This window comes from Tamandua tetradactyla, chromosome 24 (genome assembly GCF_023851605.1).
Source record: "Tamandua tetradactyla isolate mTamTet1 chromosome 24, mTamTet1.pri, whole genome shotgun sequence".
NCBI lineage: Eukaryota > Metazoa > Chordata > Mammalia > Pilosa > Myrmecophagidae > Tamandua > Tamandua tetradactyla.
Genome location: NC_135350.1, coordinates 27,088,656 through 27,110,895, shown reverse-complemented (window position 1 = coordinate 27,110,895; position 22,240 = coordinate 27,088,656). Strand labels below are relative to the sequence as shown.

The following is a 22,240-nucleotide window of genomic DNA, read 5'->3' as shown; positions in this document are numbered from 1 at the left end:
CAAATAGTGAGAATTCCCTTTCTGATTTGCCCACCAAGCCAGGGGCAAACACAAGAAACTCACAGTTCCCAAGTCGGGGGAGTGACTTTGGCTTCCAAATGGAAACAGGGAGCCAAAGAGGTAGTGCCCTGTCCTGCCCCTTTGACAAAGACAGAGGATTGAATGCACCCGCAGTTGGGAGGCAGAGGGGGCCAAAAGCCAAGGGTGAGGGGCTGAGGAAGGCCGCTTTTCCTTTGACGGATATCCTCTGATGGCCAGCATGCAGGGCTGCCTTCACACAAGCCAAACGGCTGCTTCCCAACCTTCCTCCATGAAAAGTGGAGGGAGCCAAATAAGGGGGAGGAGAGAGTTAGGTCAATTCATAACACCACAGTAACAATAACAAATAGATGCTTTGAGGGTCTAAGGGCAGAGATAACGAAGAAACATTTGTGTGCACCAATGGTCCGATTAGAGAGTCCCGCTTGGCACAGGGAAGGGGAGGCTTCTCACAGCTACAGAACCTTGGAGCAACCGGGCACAATGATTTCTTGCTTCCTTGGTTGCAAACAAAGGCCCATTGTGTCTTCCTGGGCAGCCTTGCTGCCAATTTGTCTCACACCTTCCAAAGAGACCTAATTATTAGTCTCTTCCTTGTCTGTCTGCCTGTTTCTCAGCTCCTGAAGAGTAAACATGTATTTCATGATTTGAATGACGGTAGGGATGGGTGGGGAAGACAACACTAAGTCTGCAAATGGGATATTTTTCCATTCAGACCTCAGTGATACAGGGTACACATGCCACCTCCATAAAGACGACGGTGCTCACACCCAGCCTCACGAGGCTTGTCCCTTTCCAAGTTTTCCACTAATTAAACTGGCCTCTTTCCCATTTCCCTGAAGGCCTTCCCTAAACTTCCCACCAAGTCCTTTTGCTCTGAGGTCTTAAATGAAATACATCTCCAGCCATCCCCCCACTGAGCACAAGCTTGTACTGTCTATCTGAAAACTGGATATTTTGTGTGTTGTACTTTTGAGAGTCCTTTCATTTTCTCCTTTTGTAAAAGTGATCGCCTCAGAAAGTTAAAAAGGAAATAACTTCATCATGGCCTGAGGGATAAAAAGTAAAATAAAGAGGCATTAGGCTTCTAAGACATCACTGAGCCTTTTAAATAAGCCAACTGTGCCAGTGTCACATGAATGGGGTGACTAGAAACAGACTGCAGACGCTCACAGGGAACTGTTTCTACCATATGTCTTGCTAAGTAAAAGAAAGGGCAGCATTGGGTTTTAACTTCAATTTAGGAAAAAAAAAAAACAACTTAGCCCCACTTTTCTATTCCTGAGTCTGTCACCTCTGAAAAAAAAAGAGTTTTAAGATACCATTGTCTATTTTTTCAAGAATGCCCTCTTCCGTCCCTTGCTTTGACTACATTCACCGTAATTTCTGCTCTTCTCATAGATTCTTCAACTTATTTCCGTGTCTATTTGTAAGTCTTTCAGTTCCCCTGTCATTCCCAATGCTTGAAAATGAAGGGCAAAGATAACAAGATTAAACCTGGAATAAGGAAGCCAAAGAAAATCCAGTTATGATATTCAAAGAGATAAGTTTGAGCTGCAGTATATTTATCTGTCCTAAAAGAGCTCCACCCAAAAGGAAATTTAAGCTCTACAATTATTTGTGTTAGCAGAAGACTTCAAATGATATTTCTCTAAATTGTACATTAAAACAATGTCACTGAGTTTACATTTAATAATATCTGACATTTGTCGACTGCTTTGTATTTTAAACTGTCTTCATTTATAACATGTCATTTTATCTTTCTGAAGAAAAAAAAAAACACCTAAAAGGGTGGCTGGAAGATAAACCATTACTATCACACTCTTCATATGAGAAAACTGAGGCCCAGACCAGGTCAGAGGCCTGAAAAGGTGAAACACAGGTAGAAGGTAGCAGTGTCGGGACTAGACCGCAGACGCCTGAGCCCTAATCCAGTGCTCATTCTGCATACCTCCCTCTCCAATGCTAAATTCACCCCGGATTCCTCCATCTGGAAATGAGATATACATTATCTTTCATACCAGAGAGTGTACACCATCACACTGTGAATTCCTGGACAGCAAGTACAGGGAAGCAAACTAGGGGCAAGAATATTTTTGAATAATATTTCTTATGGGTCAACTAATTCCAGGCCTGGAAGCCCTGCTGAGAGACACTGAAATGTGGCCAAGTCGCTGGCGTGACTTGGAGAAGAGGCTGGAAATACTCTCAGGATTTTTACTTCAAGTCTCCGATGATGGCTCTAACAGATAAGGAAAGAGACAGGGAGGGCATTTACCAGGGAATTCAATTCCTCATAAACACCAATTTGGAGTAATTGACAAGGGAGTGAAAGGGGCCCTTCTTTCCTCCTTAGCAGGACTGTCTTTACATTAGCTGGATAATTGCTGCCATCCTCCAACTGCCTAGACCCTCAACTAGTGACTGACCTGCCATCCACATTCAGGCCACCAGAATTAGGCTCAAAACTGAAGCATCAATATATAATTAAACTTCTTATAAGTACTATACCAGGGCTCAATATTTCTCACTGCCTAGGGTTAAATAAGTGTATTTTCTCTGACCAAAGTGTAAAAATAATGGAGCAAAATAAACTGTATCTTTTATCTAGTATTGCAGTGTCAGGAGAAGCACATCATGGAAATACCTCCACAGAAGGGTTTTTTTTTTTTTTGTCTCTCTCTTTCCTGTTTTTTTCTTCACAGACTCTGCTGAGTTATTTCAATAGCACATCAAGCTCCATTTACACAGTCACACTTCCTCTTTCCTGTGCTGCAGTTATAGGTAACAAGCCTCCAATGATCATCAGCTTTACTCTCAGCATCCCAGCACACTGTATGTAATTCAATCAGGTCGTTCATTGTGGAGACAAGGTACACAACACAGACCAGAAAACGAAGGTGTACCACCTCCAATTTGAAAGCCTTACCAAAAATCTGGCACAAGGTCTCAAACTCCTCTCACCTCATTCTCATCAGCCAAGTATTTTTACAAAGTGAATGTGGTGCTATTGGACATGCAGTTACATGTGCTATGAACCAGAGCCAGGAGACTGCCCAACCAAGTAAGGGCATGGATCCAGGTTTACCAAGGGCCTACTATGTGGCGGCACAATGCTAATCACTGAACACCCTAAACAAAGTGGACATTCCCATTTCACAGATGAAGAAAGAGGATGATGAGATTAAGACACTTGCCCAAGATCACAGTGCTGGCCTGTGCCACAGTTTGAATACAGGTCAACTGAACTCTAAGTCTAGTGCAATGTCTATTCATTACCTAAACCATGCACTTCAAAAGGTGGTGGCTCCTTTAGCCTAGGTACCAGCATTAAGAAGTTGATCTTGAAAAAGCATAGACAGAACTGCCTTTCTAATCTGCTTCTGTACAGGTCTTAGACAATTCTGGGTACAAACAGTCTGGCAAGGAAATCAGACCTGGTCTTGGACTGACTCCAAGATACTATCTCCTTTTCATTCAACAACTCATCCTAAAACATTTCAACTCATGTTTTCTATTTCAAATACTGATTCCAGACACTTAATTCCCTTTCATTTGAGTTTCATCAATTAGCAAGTTAATAGCTCTGAAATTTCAGGATCTTAAACCATGAGTTCTTCAAATACCTGACTCTCCAAGTAATCACCCATAGATGCAAGGACCTGAGAAAGCAAGAGAAGGAATGCACATTTTGGGGTAATTCACTAAACCTCAAATATCTGCGTCTACATCAGTTAGAAAATCAACTTTCCCAGTTCTTTGCCCTCAGTCACAGCCCAGTAGAAACCAGCAATATTGTCCTGTCAGTCTTCTCCTATATTTTATATGTTTTCTCCTAATTTCAGGTATATGAAAGATAGTCTGTTTTTCTAAGTTCAAAGCCACAAGCAACAGGAACTGAAGAATCATTTAACATAAAAGAAGCAGGACAAGAGGAAAATGTGTCAGAAATGATTCTGCTCTGCTGTTATTTATATTTAAACAATAAAAGTGCACGGTTTGCCAAAGATCTACAGGAAAATCTTATTAAAACATACATTTTAAACTCTCCCAAAGCATTCTGAAAATAATATATAATCTAGAAGACTGTTTAGAAAGAATCAAAATAGATTAGAGTTAGAGAAGTGCAGTTTATTCCTAATTTCATATAGATCAGATCTAAAAAAAAGTCATTTTTAAACTGGCTTTTTGAAGCTGAGAAGTGATATATGTCTATGGAAACAATGTCATAATTAAGAGTATATTTATAAGCAATGCTATGAATGTCTTTACTTTTCTAACAGGGATTTTTCTTTAAAAATAAACCTGGGGGGTCCAAGAGTAGTTCAGTGGTAAAATTCATGCCTGCCATGTGGAAGACCCAGGCTCAATTCCTGGCCTGTGCATTTCCCTTCCCCCACCCCACCCCCCTCACAAAATTCAACAAATGGTGCTGCAATAATGGATATTTACATGGAAAAAGAATGAAATGTGACAGCCCACCCCACCCTTGCCGCCACCATACAGCATACAAAAAAAATCAACCTAGGTACAATTTACCAAAGCATAGCCATTTTGCATCTACAGTTTTGACAAATGTAGACCCATGTAACCATCACCTAGATTAGAATATTTGAAATGAGTAGATACAGAATATTTTAATCATTCCCAAAAGTTCCCTTGTGTTCCTACAGAATCAAATCTCTGACATCCAGCCTTCAGACAACCACTAAACTGCTTTCTGTAAATAACTAGTTTTGCCTATTTTAGGACTTCATAGAAATGGATTTATACAGTATGTACTCTTTTGTATCTCACTTCTTTGACTCAGCACAATGTTTCTGAGATGAATGCATGTTGCAGTGCACATCAGTAGTTTGATCCTTTTTGTTGCGGAGTAGTACGGATGTACTACAATGGGTCTAACCATTCACCAGGGGATGAGATACGTGTGTTGTTTCCAGTTTGGGGCTGTTATGAATAATGCTGCTCTGTACATTCACACACAAGTCTTTTTGTGGACACATATTTTAATTTATCTTAGGTAAACAGCCAGGAGTGAAATTCTGGGTTATATATAAGTGCCTATTTAAATCTCTAAGAAACTGCCAAATGGTTTTCCAAAATGTACATTGTACCATTTTACTTTGCAATTAATGGTAAAAATTTAAAACTTGCCCACCATGCCTTTTTAATCTACAATGTGCCTGATACTTACCACTGGTCTGGCAGGAAGGAAGCCTGTGTGATATAAAAGGGTTATAGGGAAGAAGTTTCTCCCCATTTTTATGTAGGCAAGACTAGAAACACTGCCAATTTCAAATTTTTTCACTAAGCCCATCTATAGACCTCTCTCTCACTCCCCCATCTCCTTCGATGCCATCCCCATACCAAGCCTCCTCTACATCCCTAACTAAACTACACAACTTGACCCACCTCTCACTCAGTGTTCCATTTTGCAAAGCTTCTCCTACAAATCAAAACTTTTGCCACTCTGTTCAAATGCTCACATGTGGGAATTAGGAAGGCAATCTGATTAAATGAACTTTTGCAGGAAGGTTCCATAACCACTTTGAATGAAAATGCTTAAACAAAGGTTAAAGAGATGAAAATGGCTGTCTCTATAACTTTACAATCTGGCTCTTATTTCAAATGAATCGCTAACATATATGACATATAGAAATGCAGTAAAATGAAGTGAAAAAAAAAGGGAGATGTGTACATGAGGTAACACAGGGGAAGATTTATTGATTATTAGGAAGTTCACTGTTTTGGGGGCTAGACCTGCCTAAGTTATATACACTGTCCCCCAAAGTTATTTCCACTTATCACAGTTTCTTTCCTTCTTCTAAATCTCTGAACTCAAAGATTCTCAAAAAGTCTGAGGTTCTTTTAACCATAGGACCCAGACTACTGGCAGCATGGTGGTGGCAAGGGGATGTCATTTGTAAGCTACACTTACATCTATACCAGAATAAGAGCCTTAATAATAACTTTACCTACTAGTTTCTTTAGGTACCAGGTACTTGGCTATACAGCATTCTCAACCCTAGGAACAAATACACACCTAAACTGCCTAAAGAACCACCCAGCTGTATCATTAATATCACATGTTTTCCAGATGTTGCCAAAGGACATTTGCCTCAGGCCTACTGTTAAAGATCAGATTTCAGAAACTCAAATATAAAAGCAGTTGTGCTGTCAAAACAAAGCTGTTGTCAATAGATTTTGAGCCTAAAACCATGATTAGTTAGCCAGCTTGCAATAAGGCATGGAAGAACAAAATCAGTGCTTTTGATACACCAACGTCATGGGGGTTTTTGTTTTCTGCTATTTCAACTCTCATGAATAAAATTATGTAAAGAATGTAGACATCAGCCACGAAACAGACAAAACACTTCTGGTTTATGCAACCATCTTAGAGTTTTAATGGGACAAACCCTTTCAAATGGGTCAGACCTGGCTCAATTAAACTATGTAAATTAACATACTACAAGAGTCCAACTTAATTTGGTGGGTGATCCTACTGCAGGATACAGAGACAGCTCTCCTTCACCATGGAAAATAAAACTGGTGCCCACTTTGGCTTTGCATCATTTCTTATCTAACTTGCCGGCCTACTTATTCTGGAGATTGCAAATGGCTCCAGCCATCAGAGAATAGAAAAGCTCACAAAACCCCTGTAATCACTTCCAAGCTGTGCAGAGTCTAAGGCAGCCGAACCCTAATAGGCACTTGAGAAACAATTACTTTCTTGAATTTCTCTGGAATTACTTTGGTCATTCTGAACTACCACTCAGTTCGTCTCCCACTTCCTTTTCTCTGTCTGATGCTTACTTAGCCTTTGAAGCTGTGTGAAAATGGGTTGAAACAGAATGGAAAAAAAAACAATATTAGTACTTTCAATCATCAAACCTCACAGTGAAGTCTTGATACACAGTGATTTTATGGTGCTGCAGCACCAGGCAAACTCATTATTATCACTCTGGGAAATGAGGCCAAAACTCAGTTCATATAACTCTCCCCATCACCAATCACCCGAAATTCAAATATGCTCTATTCTGGATAACAAACAACAACAAAAAATGGTTACTTTAGTAACTTCGTGGACTTCATGAATAACTCTTTTCTTTCCACAGAACTGAATGCTTTGTAATGCTAAACAGATTCTCACTCTGAAAATACTCTAACATCTCATCAAAATGACAGAGCCACTGCATCTTTGACACCAAGCTGTTCTGGAACTAAGAGCTGAGATGAATCAGCCATGAATCATCTTATAAAACACTAACATGACATGAGATGTACTGATAGGAATAAGACACGCAAGACTGTGAAATAACTTCCCTTCCCATAATCCAGGCAATAGAAGGATTCTTACTCAAATACAATGTGTAGTTTGAGATTCCAATCTCCAGGGTATATGGATAAACTGGAACAGGACCGCGGGGCTTGCATTTAGGTAAAGTCTGTGTTCCCAAACATGTGAAAGAATTTTACATCTATCCTCAAAACCCAGAAGAAGGGAAATAGAAAAAAGAATATTTATTGAGCATGTACTATGTTCTTAGTATACTTTATACATCTCTTCATTTAATCTTTAACACAACCCTGAAAAGAAAAGCAAGTCGTATGGCATTTGTACAGTTGTAGAAATTCAGGCTCAAAGATATTAACCTCCTAGGATTCCTCAACCCTTCTCTCCAATCAGACTTTACCCTTAAGAGATCCAACTGCTCCTCAGGTACCTCGAACTTATCAGACCCAGGATTTAATTCACATCCCATTTTATCCACGTTTTAAATAAATATTTCCATGAAAAGAAGTCAGCTCATGAGGCTTAACAATCCATTAATAGTAGGAATTACAGAGAGAAACACATCCTTCCTTTTCTCTTCCTCAACCCGATTCCTTGCTTTGGTGAAAACAACTATTTCAGAAAGTCTGCTGGTCTACCGGCATCATCATAAATCCTTAGGTTAAAAGAGTCTAATGAACCTTTCAATATAACTTTGAAGCAATAACTTGATTCTCAACCCGTCAAAAAAAAAAAAGATGTGGGGCAGGCCATGGTGGCTCAGCAGGCAAGAATGCTTGCCTGCCATGCCAGAGAGAGGACCCGGGTTCGATTCCCGGTGCCTGCCCATGTAGAAAAAAGTAAAAAAAAAAAAAAAAAAAAAAAAGATGTGCCAAATTATCAATCAACAACTTAGCTAAAATACAATTCTGGGGGCACTAATTCATTCACTGAAAATAATGTTGCACTATCCTTACAAAAGTAGGTGCCAGGACTGCTCCGTGGTCAGGGCCACCAACACACAACCCAATGGGTGAGAAGAGTAGAAACACCTCTACCCCGCCCTATCTCCTAATTCTGCAGCTGCTACTCACCATGATATGAATCCCCTGAGCCTCTGACCCAAAGAAAGGCCAAGACAAGCACACAATCTTTAGGCAAAGTATTCTTCAGGATGTCGAAATTCATTTATAAAGTTAATTTAAAATGCCTCATTCATACAATCTTTTAAACAGTTCAGTCTCTCTGGATCTCTCATACCTGTGAATAAGCATAGGAAGTACCAATTTTTTACAGCTTCTCAATAGTCTAAAAATGGAGACACGTGGCTATGCAAAATTCATCCATTTATAGTTATTGTGTCTTTTTAACACTATTTTTTAGCTGCATATCCAGTATTGTTCTGGAAAATCCTGAACCATTAGAATATGAATACCTCCCTGCTCTCCTGTGGTACGGGCTTCATGGAGTTTCCCTCATAACAAGCAGCCCAATTGCAACTCTGTCCCTGTTGTCCAGAGTCTGCTCTGATTACCTGATGTGGGGCTCATGTTAACACCACCGTTTGTCGTCTCTGATTATGGCACATTAATGCATATGGCATTTTTCTCCCAAAGGACAGTCAAACACGTCTCTCTGAACAGCAGACCCTGGACAATCAGGACCATCCAAAATCACACACATCACAGTAGCCCACAGCTTAAACTGGACCACACTAAACATATCCCACAAATTGAGTAAAAAATCTACCTAGCCCTTTTGGCTCTTGGCGCGGCACCATGGCGGTTGGCAAGAACAAGCGCCTTACAAAAGGTGGCAAGAAAGGGGCCAAGAAGAAAGTGGTTGACCCATTTTCTAAGAAAGATTGGTATGATGTGAAAGCACCAGCAATGCTTAATATAAGAAATATTGGGAAAACACTAGTTACAAGGACTCAAGGAACCAAAATTGCATCTGACGGCCTTAACGGTCGTGTTTTTGAAGTGAGCCTTGCTGATCTGTAGAATGATGAAGTTGCATTTAGAAAATTCAAGCTGATGTGCAGGGCAAAAACTGCCTAACTAACATCCATGGCATGGATCTTACCCGTGACAAAATGTGTTCCATGGTCAAAAAATGCCAGACGATGATTGAAGCTCATGTTGATGTCAAAACTACCGATGGTTATTTGCTTCATCTGTTCTGTGTTGGTTTTACAAAAAAAACTCAACAATCAGATTCGGAAGACCTCTTATGCTAGCACCAACAGGTCCATCAAATCCAGAAGAAGATGATGGAAATCATGACCCAAGAGGTGCAGACAAATGACTTGAAAGAAGTGGTCAACAAGCTGATTCCAGACAGCATTGGTAAAGACATAGAAAAGGCTTGCCAGTCTATCTATCCTCTCCATGATGTGTTTGTTAGAAAAGCAAAAATGCTGAAGAAGCCCAAGTTTGAATTGGGAAAACTCGTGGAGCTTCATGGTGAAGGTAGTAGTTCTGGAAAAGCAACTGGAGATGCGACAGGTGCTGAAGTGGAGCGAATTGATGGATATGAGCCACCAGTCCAAGAATCTGTTTAAAATCTGGACTTTTAAAAGTGACAAATAAAAAGCCTTATTTGTGGAAAAAAAAAATCTACTTAGCCTTTTTCATGTGATGTGGGAATAAGTGAACCATAAGAAGTTTTATTTTATTTCAAAAGATTGCCTGCATTTGTTTCCTAGTGCCTGCCCATGCAAAAAGAAAAAAAAAATTGCCTGTACCCTTGGAACATTCTTTGCTACATAAAACACCACATCGTATTCAGATCTACCTCTGCCCTATCCTGGAAAATTAATGCTCATATTTCCACTTTTCAGAAAAGAACAAACATAAAACACACAGTCCAAAAATCTTCCAAAGCATTATCAGATTCTCCTCATGAACTACTCCAGGAAGATAAAGAAACACGTTTCTGTTTCTGCACATACCACTTCTAGAAAAATCACCACGGAGATATAAATAGGCTAGACAGACAGATGATTCTTAAAAACAATTGCATGAGTTTCTAAATACTTTCCATTCCCCGCTTTCCAACTCTCATCCTAGATCAAACACTATAAATGTTATTAAAAAAAAATTCTGAATCATTTATGTATTTGGATACTTGTTTTTAGTTTCAAAGAAAAAGTACAATTAGTGGCAGTCTGAGAGCAATTACACATTATTGAACACATAAGGAAAGAAATGAGGAACCAAAAAAAAAAAATTAGGTTTTTTATTCCAAAATGTTGCGGGCTTTTTTTTAAAGAAAGGACCAGAAAAAGAAAGCCCTGCACTGTGGTAAAGAATCATAATTTGGTTCTAAAAAGGCTCAACTGCAATTTTCATTTCAAATTAAAAAATACATTTTTATCGTTATGAGGCTTTTAGGAATAGTCACAAGGCAAAAGCGCTTTGCAAGGAGGTGAAATAAACAGTACTTTGGAAAGTGACAAGGTGCGTGATTTGCCAACGTTCCCAGCAAAGGGCCTTCCCACAGCTCAGCTCCCTGAAGTGGGAAAATCCTCCATCCCAGCAGACATTCTGGTCAAGTTAGGATCCGTGTAGATCCTGAAGGAAAGCATATTGTCAGCCTCCTCATCATCCATGTTCTGGGCAAATCCAAAGAGCATAATCTTGAATTGTCAGTTATTACAATTCTTGGCAGCTAAGACAAGTGAGTTCCCCAAAAGATGGGAACAGGGCTCATCCAAGAACCACATCCTGAGGATCCTATTAGCGAAAGGTCCCACACAAAAACTTTCACAAACAACACACTTTTGAAGCGAAAACCAGTCTAAGAAAAGCATCTCTAAATGTCTGGCTAAAGTGATGAGGATGAAGACGCATACATGCTATGAAATCTTAGACATTAACCGCAGAAACAGTGTTTCACCTAATGAAATAATTTTGCTTTCTTTAATTACAAGAGAATTCTAACACCTACCATGTTTATCTTTTGACCTTGGTTTCCAGGGAGCTCAGATTTAATGCAATGCTCATTTGCAGTTATTTCACTATACTAAGTTACTGGTAGAATTATGCCCCCCTTCTTCTAGTAATTTTTAGTATTTTTAAAAACATTTTTATCATATATACATTTTTAAAATATATGCATTTTTTTAAATAGTCCTGTTGTCTATATATACTCAACCTTCCTCAAATACTTTTTGCCTATGATTATATAGTTTAAAAACAGAAAGTATCTGTGGCACCTGAAAAAAATGTAAATACACTGTACCTATTCATAAAATGGCAATCTTTTCTGAAAAATTTCTCACAAAATAAGTTTAATTTTGGAACCTTAATCATTATAGCAGAACGTGCTAGACATAAACTGCTACAATATGAATGCATAAGAAAAAAATCTGTTTGAATTCACAAGAATTCTATATATTATGCAGACACCTCCTCCCTTATCACAGACACACCTAGGATGGGAATCTTACACTCCCTTCACTGGATTCCGTTAGGGACTCTGATTTAAAAAGCCATGGACATCTGTAAACTAACAAATTCCCATTGTAAAAGCCAACCCATGTCTGGTATATTGCATTCGGGAAGCTTCAGCAAACCAAAGCACCAGGTAAGGTGATCACTCTCCACTAGGGTCAGCCACACGGACCTTTCTCAGGCCCAACATGCCCATTTCAGGAGCTCCACGTGGGGCTACCAATTCCTAATCCCCTTTCTCTATCCCTAGTGACTTGTCACGGAGGTACATAAAGAGGACCAGCCATCTGCGAGACAGGGACACAACACTGGCAGATGAGGACCTGGGCATGATTTTTTTCTCTTTTTTTTAATTAGAGCAATTGTAGGCTTACAGAAAAATCATGCAGAAAGTACAGAACTCCCATATACCAACACTACACACACACACACGTAGAGCGTTCCCTATTATTAACATTTTGTATCAGCATGGTACCTTTGTTACAGATGAAAGAATATTATTATAATTACACTATTAACTCCAGTCCATAGTTCACATTAGGGTTCACTGTCTTGTACAGTTCTAAGGACTTTTTTTTTTATTTTTTTATGCTGATGACATATATATAACCTAAATTTCTCCCTTTTAACTGCTTTCAAATATACAATTCACTGAAGTTAATTATATTCACAATATTGTGCTACCACCACCACTACTCCCTATTACCAAAACAGAAACCCTGTACCTGCTAAACATTAATTTCTTATTCCCAACCTCCATCCCAGCCCCTGTATTCTAGTTTCTGACCATATTAATTTGCATATTCTAATTATGGGTCACGATTTTCTTCTCTACTGTTACATAGCAAAATGCTTCTCTCCAGGAAAAAAAAATCTACATTTTACCACTGTTGCGGAGGAAACAGATTACATAAATGCAGTGCATTATTTTTAACCACAACAAAATTCACACAGAGCTTCCTTCATGTATCTCTTCCCCCAGCATTTCTCTTTGATTTGAAATTTTCTTTTCTGGGAGGACCTTTTCCACTAAGTCCAAAACCTCAGTATTCAAGCCTCAAAAACAGATATCTATTTCTTCTTCCCACCCCTTCCATTAAGTGTTTTCCTGTTGTTCAAGGTAAAAACTGCAGTTATCAACAAATGACAGTCATTTCTTTTTATTGAGTATGTAGCACTTATTATAAACCAAGACTTACATCACTCTCTTGGGTATAAGATTTACATTTAGCAGGTTTTAAATAGCAAATTAGGATGAGACTAGGAAACAGCAGTGGTCCAAAGGGTGGTAGCAGGGAAAGACGCAAATCACTACCCAGACAGGATTTTTAATTTCACCATATGCTAAATTCAACCAGAAAACTTAAAAATAAATGCTGCTGCCCAAGGCAGGCCTTACTAAATCAGAATTATTGGGGGTGGGATGATCTAGACTAGGTTTTTTGTTTGGATTTGTTTTGTTTTGTTTTTGAGCTCCCCTCTTACTCGGTTGGGCAGCGGCATGGATAAACACCCAGCCCAGAATATTCGCTGATGGAAACAGCGGGGTAAGATTGGAGTGGGGAATGGGGGCAAAGATAGAGGTGATGGCTGGAATGCTGAAAGGAAAATTGGATGTGTCCTCTGCATGTCCCTTTTTGCTGATTCTCCCAAGGAGATAGGATCACCCACCTCGGGTGTTTGTGGGGAATCTATTCTCTGAGCAATACTGGGCAAAGCCAGCAGCCCATGTAGCTGGACAGGGAAGGAAGGTTAGCCCTACTTGCCAATCCAGTCCCCAGCCTCTTGCAGATTTACTCTGTGCAGATTTGATTCATAGATGTATTGAAGGACAAAGTTTCTAGGAGCTTACTTACCATCACCACTAACTCTAAATTCAGAGGACTCCTAATCTCCAAACTCCCCTTCCCTGGATGGTCGAGGCAGTATGTGTCCCTTACTGAAAGGGCTTTCTCCAGAAACACAGGCCTGGGAGAGAACAGGGAAGACAGAGCGGAGCCTGAGGGAAAGTGAGCACGAAAATCAACTCAAGCTAAAGGGTTCTGAGCAGAAGAGGGAGCACAAAGGTTAAGTCAGAGGCTAAAGACCTGATTTCTTTGGCTTCATGAGCACCCTGCCTTCATGTAACCAGCAGGAGGGCACCTCATGCAACACAAACAGGCTAATATAATTTGCAGGGTCATTAGCCCAGCTGCTGTACAGGAAATGCTGCTGGCCTGACAGCCCTCTCTCTCCATTTTGAGCTCCATTCAGTAGCTGTGAGTAGCAAAAATCTTTCTTTCAAAACCTGATGACAGGTAAACTAATATCCTTCTTGTCTGAATTCAAAATTAAGTATAAAAGTAGGACCTTCCTAGTGAGCTGGACTGGGCCAGGCCATCTTACACATACCACCCATTTCTGTACTACACAGTGCTAAGAGTTAGAATGCAACACCTATTTGTAAAGTGATTGTACTGGATCCAGAAGCATAATCAAGTGTATGTACGAAAAGAAGTCTGTATAATTTATAGCTACAGTGGAAACAGCATAAAATGTTAGGTTGCAGCCTTTCATTACATATCTTTATTACTCACCTACCCTAAGGCTATATGGATAGAAAGAGTACAGCACCCCAGCATCCTCCCCTTGCTCCTTTTAGTACTAACCCCCCCACCCCAGTTTTATCCGGGCATGTGGCCCCCCCTCCCAGGTAGAGATGACATTTCCCAGGCTCACTGACATCTAGGTATGCTCCTGTGGACATAAATCATTAACTAAGTTACACAACTTGAAGTGATGTGTCCAACTCTGGGGTTATCTTCTAAAAGACAAAGCCACTTCTATCACTGGCTGAGTCATGGTGATCCATGGGGCCACCTGGGCAGCCAGGTATAGAGGAAGGCAGAGCTGACCCTCCAGCCCTGACTACTCACCTCTGAATTCAGATCTGAAGAGACACTGTACTTGGGGGTGTCTCAGTCACAAGAGAAGAATTAATCCTCTAATTCAAGAAGGAAGCAAAGAACCTGTTTTAACTAGCCTAGCTCCAACCTCTAATATATTTGAGACAAGCCACTTAGCCTCTCTATTCCTCAGTCTCTTCCTTTAATAAATTGGGGATGAACATATCTGCTCAATTTTATTAATAAGAATCAAGTAAAATAGAGTAAAAGTGTTTAATAAAGCTATATAAGGCAACCTCCATGAATGAATACAACCATAATCTGGACATTATACACTGGTGGAAAGTATTGCAGCAGAATGAAACTAGGTTTGAGTAATTCTAAGTTATATCACAATACAATTTTTTGGAGACTCTTTTTTTCTAAAGAGAGAGAAGTTGTAGGTTTAGAAAAAAAATCATGCAAGAAATGTATAATAGCATCACCACCCCCATTATTAACACTTTACATCAATGTGGTAAATTTGTTATACAATTCATGAAGGAGCATTTTTATAATTGTACTATTAACTATAGTCCATAGCTTATATTAGCATTCACCATTTGTATTGCACAGTCCTGCTTTTAATTTTATTCTAGTAACATATATACAACATAAAATACCCTCTTTTAACCACATTTAAATGTATAATTCAGTGGTGTTAATTACACTCACAATGGTGTTCTACGATAACCACCATTCATTACCAAAATTCTTCCATCACCATGAACAGAAACTCTGTGCCAATTAGGTATTTACTCCCCATTTCCTACATCCACCCCTGCCCCTGGATATGCATACTTTAGTTTCTATGAATTTGTTTATTCTAATTATTTCATACTGCTGACATCATATATTTGTCCTGAGAATACTATTTTTGATAACAAACTAAAACGTAAGTTAAGCATGGTGATGGAAATATTTCAGAATATGTCAAATGCTTATAAACATGATTTCAAGTGTATGTACAAAAAGAAATCTGTATAATTTATAGCTACAGTGGAAACAGCATAAATGTTATGCTGCAGCCTTTCATTACATATCTTTATTACTCACCTACCCTAAGGCTGTATGGATAGAAAGAGTACAGCACCCCAGCATCCTCCCCTTGCTCCTTTTAGTCCATAAAAACGAGGAAAACAAAAAGTGAGGCAGACCAGTGTGGTATAAAGCCTAACGTGATAGACCAAACCACAGTTCTGGTCTTCCCATTGGAGAGCACGGTATAACTGGGCAAGAAAGCTGGATCCAAGGCCTGCCATCGAGGTATCTTCCAGGCTGAGCTGCTGCCAGCCCCCATGGCACCTTTCCAGGACTTCAGAAATGGGCATGGCTTGGTGAGCTGCCGTTTTAGTCTCCTTGGCTGCTCAAGCAATGGCAGCCATGCAGTGGCTTGGCTTAAACAATGGCAGTTTATTGGCTCATGATTTTGAGCTTAAGGGAAGTCTAAATCAACTCCAAATCAAGGCCTCATTAAGACAAAAGTCCAAATCAAGGCCTCATAAAGACGATACTTTCTTCTCAAAGACTGGCATTCTGGGGCTGGCTGCTGGTGATCCCTGGTTGTCGGCTCTACTTTCACATGATAATGCACATGGCAGCCTCTCCTGGCCTCTACCTTTTCTTCCAGGTTCTGCTGACTTTTACCTTCTGGCTGCTCCCTTTCTAGCTTTCTCTCTGTCTGAATTTCATTCTATCTATAAAGGACTCCAGTAATAGGATTAAGGCTCATTCTGATTGAGGTGGGCCACACCTCAACCCATTGAGCCTCCAATTGAAGCTAACTCCTCTTTTCATTCCTCAGCTCTCAGCTTCAGTATAACTTCCTCTGAGAAGTCTTCTCTCCCATCTCATCAACAGTTCCTACTTACAATGGATTCACACCCACAGGAATGGATTAAGTTTAAGAACATGTTTTTCTAGGGTACTTATTTTCAAACCACCACAGCTGCTTTCATGAGAAACAGAAAGAGACACTCCCTTTCTCTTGGCTGATCTAGCTCCATGCCAAGGACATGGACTGTGGAGGACAGAAAATGGGCTGCATTTCTGTGGACTGACTTCTTATTTGTTGCTCAGCCTTGTGCAAGGAAGAACCTATACCAACACACACAGGACTCTGTCTCAAATTTAAAATACATATGGGCACTATCATCAATAATGCAGTTGGGCCTAATGTTTCCTAGGGATCCTAATTCTAGAAAGAAATCACCACCTGTCAGTAAATCCACCAAAATTCCTTCATAAAAACTGAACTATACTGCATTCCAAAGAACAGCTACATAAACTCTCTTTCCCACCTCCCATGCATGCTCTCAAGACAAAAAAGGAAAGCCCCATTACAAAAAGACAGGTTTCTAGCTGAAGGCTTACAGCCCAAGGCGAAGCAGCTGACAGCAAACAGTGAATGAAAAGGCCAAAAGACAATAGCCAAACATCAAGGGATTTGCAAAAATGGTGATGCATCCTTCAATTACATTCTTTGGCTCAAACTTATCTTTCAGCTCTGGTAATGTTCTCAAGTGAAATCCATTTACAACTCCCAAAACAAAGCTGACACACACCCTAAAATTTGCTTAGGAGACCTAAACAGTGACATAGCAGTAACTGGCAAGGACCCCTCTTCATTTAACAAGACATTTAGGCAAGTCATTTCATAACCACAATACTAAGGGAACATAGAATAAACACAGCCAGGCGCCCTGCCATCTCTTCCAGGAGCACACTCATCTCTCACTGCCCTCTCCAATCTCCAGCCACGAGGCCCTCATCACAGTTCTTCAAGTTCAACAAGACCTTTCCCATCTCAGGACCTTCCACCATGTTGTCCCCTCTTGCCTGAAATACTCTAGGCTCACATGGCTAACTCCTCCTTTCATTCCTCAGTTCTCAGCTTCAATATCATTTTTTCAGAGAATCCCCCCCCCCATCTTAATTGGGTTTTTCCTTTTATTCTCTTTAATTCCACTCTGTATTTTACTTTTTTCTCCATAGAACTTACAATTATTACAAATTATAATTCTATTGTTTCTCCTGCAGTATTGATGCATTCATTATCTGAGTCCCTCATACATATAAATGCCAAGAGGTCAAGAATCAAGTGTTTCATTCACCATTTTATAACCAGTACAATGACAGTCACCATGCTCAGTATATATTCATTGAAGGAGGGTGGAAGAGACATTACAATCAAAAGTGTAGTGCCAAATAGATAGCACCTGTATAGTTAAGGTGTAATGGGGAGGCTGGAGGGAACTGCCTGAAAATGTGGAGCTATGCTCTGGTGGCCATGTTTCTTAAAGATAATTGTATGATGATATGGCTGTCACAATGTGACTGCGTGGTTGTGAGAGCCTTGTGTCTGATGCTCCTTTTGTCTACTTTATCGACAGACAAGTAAAATACATGGATTAAAAATAAATAAATAATAGGGGGAACAAATGTTAAAATAAATTTAGTAGATTGAAACGCTGGTGATCGGTAAAGGGGAGGGGTAAGAGGTATGTTGTATATGAATTTTTTTGTTTTCTTTTTATTGCTTTTTCTGAATTGATGCAGATGTTCTAAGAAATGATCATGATGATGAATACACAACCATGTAATGATACTGTGAGTTATTGATTAAATAACAAGAACAGAATGATCATATGATAAGAATGTTTGTGTTTGTATGTGGTTATGTATCATAAATAAAAAATGAATAAATTTTTAAAAAAGAATAAGGCCATAAACATTAACAAAGATATTATTTTGATGTAAAATTTTGCCTTCTAGACAGAGTACTCAGATGATTAAGAAAAATGTTTTAAAAACTTCACTAAGAGCAGACTAATATGACGAATCATTATTTTGATATTTCTGTTGGTCTCCAGTGTCTTAGAACAACTAGAAGAAAAAACAAAAAATCATGGAATTTTTCAATACCAAAACAAATACCAATACCAAATACCAATACCAAGCTTTAAAAATCTGTTCTATCACTACTTGTTAAAATGTACTTGGAAATTTATTGCTTTTTTGTATGTTATCTTTCACAATAAAAAAGTTAAAAAAAAAAAAAAAGTGCAGTTCCGAGGCCCTAGTCCTGGAGATTAAGTCATAACAGATCAGGGCTGAGCCCAGCATATGTTTTTTTTTGCTGCTATTGTTCTGGTTTGTTCTTAAGTTCTGTAAAAAACGAGAAGTTAGGATTTAATGGGTGATTATGATTACTGAATTACTATATGATCCTTTTGACTTTCTGGTATATTAGACAGAAGGAAATACCTGAAATCTCTGAATAATCCAGGCAGTAATCCAGCTGCCTCGATCTCTGATAAAGATTGTATAATAGCCTTTATCTTGTGCCCTTGTGATAGTAAAAACCTTGTGACTAACCTTCACTTATAACCATTTATCCAATTTTTCAACTTTAGAGCCCTGTGATCACTAAAAAACAGCCCTTAATGTTTATTAATGGAGGGTCTTAGGTCAGCCCAGATCTAATCCATCCCAAATTTAGAGTTATCCTGATAACCAAAACCGGGTCTAACTAAAATGGGTTCTGCCAGATATGCACAGTAGCTTAGACTTTAACCTACAAGTCACCTACAACTCATTATAATACTAAAAATCACACCCATCGTCATATTAAGGCCATCTGCTTACATACATTCTGTAACTAAGCATGTAATCAATCTGTGCACGGTCAACAATTAAATCATCTCAAATTATATCATTTCGGACCATTGTGCTCACTATCCTAAAATCTGCCGATCTTTTAATTCTACAAAAACGATCAGAATTACTGCAGTTCCGGGAGACAGATTTTGGGGCAAATAGGTCATCTGATCTGCTTTGCGCCTAGCAAAATAAACTCTCTCTCTGAAACCCCAGTGTCTCAGGAATTGGTCATTTGAGCACAGAGGCAAGAATCCACCATCTTTGTCTGGTAACAGTTCCCCAGGTGATTCAGATGCAAAATGACTTATTGAGAAGTGTACTAATTTGACATTTTTCTGGTAAAATAGCATATTGGAATACCAAATAACTCTATATGAAAGAAATCTAGAGAAAAATTTTCAGTATTGCTACAATTTCTAATAAGCACAGTCTCCCCATAAAGAAGCAGCCTTGCAAACACCCTCTTATTATTTTCAGATACGTTTTTTACACCATAAATTACTGCAATAAAGCCTACTGAGGATACCATACCATAGCTTCAACAAGCACATCAAAAAGGTATTTTGTGAATGAACAAGAACTGATAAATGCTGGATAGTTTAGTAGCTGAAGCCATTTTACCCATAATCCCATTCTAATTATGGAAATGTTGCCTCGGCAAAACACAAAAGTCTCAAATCCCTCCACTCATAACACAACAGGGGCCAGAGTACTTATTTCAATGTCTGTTAATATGCCATTCTTTCCCCAGGAAATTTTCTGGTCCCTACTGTAGACATTAAAGCTCTGGCCAAACAACCACTAAAAAATGGCGATATCTAATCTGTTGAAATTTGTTGGTAGTGGTTGCAGCATAAATCATTGCAGGTTGATAAAGAGAAATTTAGGAATGGAATGGTAGGTTTATAAATTTAAAATGCACAGTCATTATTTCTACTAAATAACAGGTTCTTTCATTTCAAAGGTCCCCCCCAAAATGACTCAAGCTGAATATTTACATTTCCAATTTTATCCCTCCCTAAGCACAACCAAATATCACTTCCAGCCTTTATCTAGCTGACTAAATAGCCTCTTCCATCTTTTTATCCTCTCCATAGTTCTGGGACTGTTTTTCTCATAGGGCTATTCTCTCTGAAACTTTTCCAAAACAACTGCAACTGCCTAAACAATTATTTCATTTTTAACAAACTATCTTAGCAGTGGCTTGATATCTCAAAGCATACATGAGTTTTACAGTTTTCAAAAGCCAGTCATGTCATTCATCCATAGTTTACAATAGAAGCAGAGAAATTAACTGAGTCGCCTAAAACTTTGGAAATCCCATGACTAAAATCAGACTTCTGCTTTAGAGCCCTTATTCTTTTAAATCCGACTTCCAGATTCCCCATCTTCTGTCCAGTCCCAGCCCGGCCACACCCACAGCACTTTCTGAGGGAAAAGGCAGTGAGATGTCCCCTGTACCAAGGAGGGAAATGGTTCCCATGTCATGTGAGGCCCGCAGGTCCAGCTGATTGGACCAGATGTGATCACATGACCGAAGGCAGCCAATGCAAAAACAGTTCAGCGAGGCTGGTCAGAGATCAAGAGGTTTGAGCCGCTCATCTTTAACTCTCCCACATATGCTAAAAAAGAAAAAGGCAATGACAAAATACTTTAATGCCTACATTGAACAAATTAACATTTCGAATACCCAAACACTTATGAATAATTATGCTATTCATAAGACAGCTACAAGATTTATAAAACACATTAATTCATAGTGCACTACAGGCAGAATGTCTGTTAATGAGAAACAAATTTAAATTTGGATGATGAATGCTGTCTTCTTTCAATCTCACCAGCTTGTCTTGGTGACCAAATATATGCGTTCATGTGCAGAAAACGCTAAAAAAATAAATTTGAGGTCTTTCACAAATGTGAGGCACGACCTAAACAGACTTGCTGCCAACCACCTCCTCCAGCCTCCCCAACAACATACCACATGGCCCTGCCATCCCATGACAAAGGACAATGTATTTAATCAAACGTTCTGCTTAAACAGAAATGGGAAATAACAGACGCATTAGATTAATCCTATCAGGAATTTCAAGGAAAAAAAATAATTACAAACTCCTGCTGCTGGCATCCCCAAATGCCGTGCTTGATCTAGAAAAAAAACCGTCAATCAGGAGCAGGGAGGCTTGACCAGGGGACACAGATGGTATCCTTAGATATTCTCAAGATTTCTAACTATCTTGCCAATGTGGCTTGTGATGATAAGCCCTGCTACACAGTATTTGTGCCTTGGAACCAGGAGAGTCTAATGCCTCAACTTTCCTGACAATTCTGGGGAGGTTCCTCCTGTATAAAATTTACCCAAGCCTGAAAACCTAAGGGAGCAAACAGAATACAATTCTTTTCCATCTGACTTAGCAAATTGTTCCCACTGTTATGACTTTCACTGCCTTTTCTAACTGTTCTCACAACCCCTCATCTTCTCTCTTTATTAAGAAAGTCTAGGTTTGATGATTGTTATTTCTGGATTCTCAGATACAAAGATTTCGTAACAGTGTTTTGGGGAAAGGAAAATCACTACATTAAATATACACTGGTTCTTAGATTTAAGCAAATTTCAGGCATGTTTTTAAAAGTTAATGTCTCAGAATGAAGGAAATAAGTTAGCTGTGTCATTTACAATATAGGGAGAAAGGGTGGGATTTAGGCAGAAATGGACAAATCTGGCTGGCAGTAGAGTCCTAGGAAATGTCATATAGGGCATTTGGCAGCTATAGCAAGGTAAAAAGCGGAACAAATGAGAATCAAAAAGAAATGAGACAACCCATTGTAGAAAACAAAACAACTCATTTCAGACAACGCACACTCAACCTCCAATTTCCCAGAGC

The 22,240-nt window shown here is 39.2% G+C and overlaps 1 protein-coding gene and 1 pseudogene across 5 annotated transcripts in view; one reads left to right on the top strand and one right to left on the bottom strand.

Moving 5' to 3' along the window:
- TSPAN5 (tetraspanin 5) overlaps positions 1-22,240 on the bottom strand; it is a 199,436-nt gene that overhangs the window by 128,809 nt on the left and 48,387 nt on the right. The window lies entirely within an intron of this gene.
- LOC143668144 (small ribosomal subunit protein eS1 pseudogene) lies at positions 9,083-9,894 on the top strand (annotated as a pseudogene).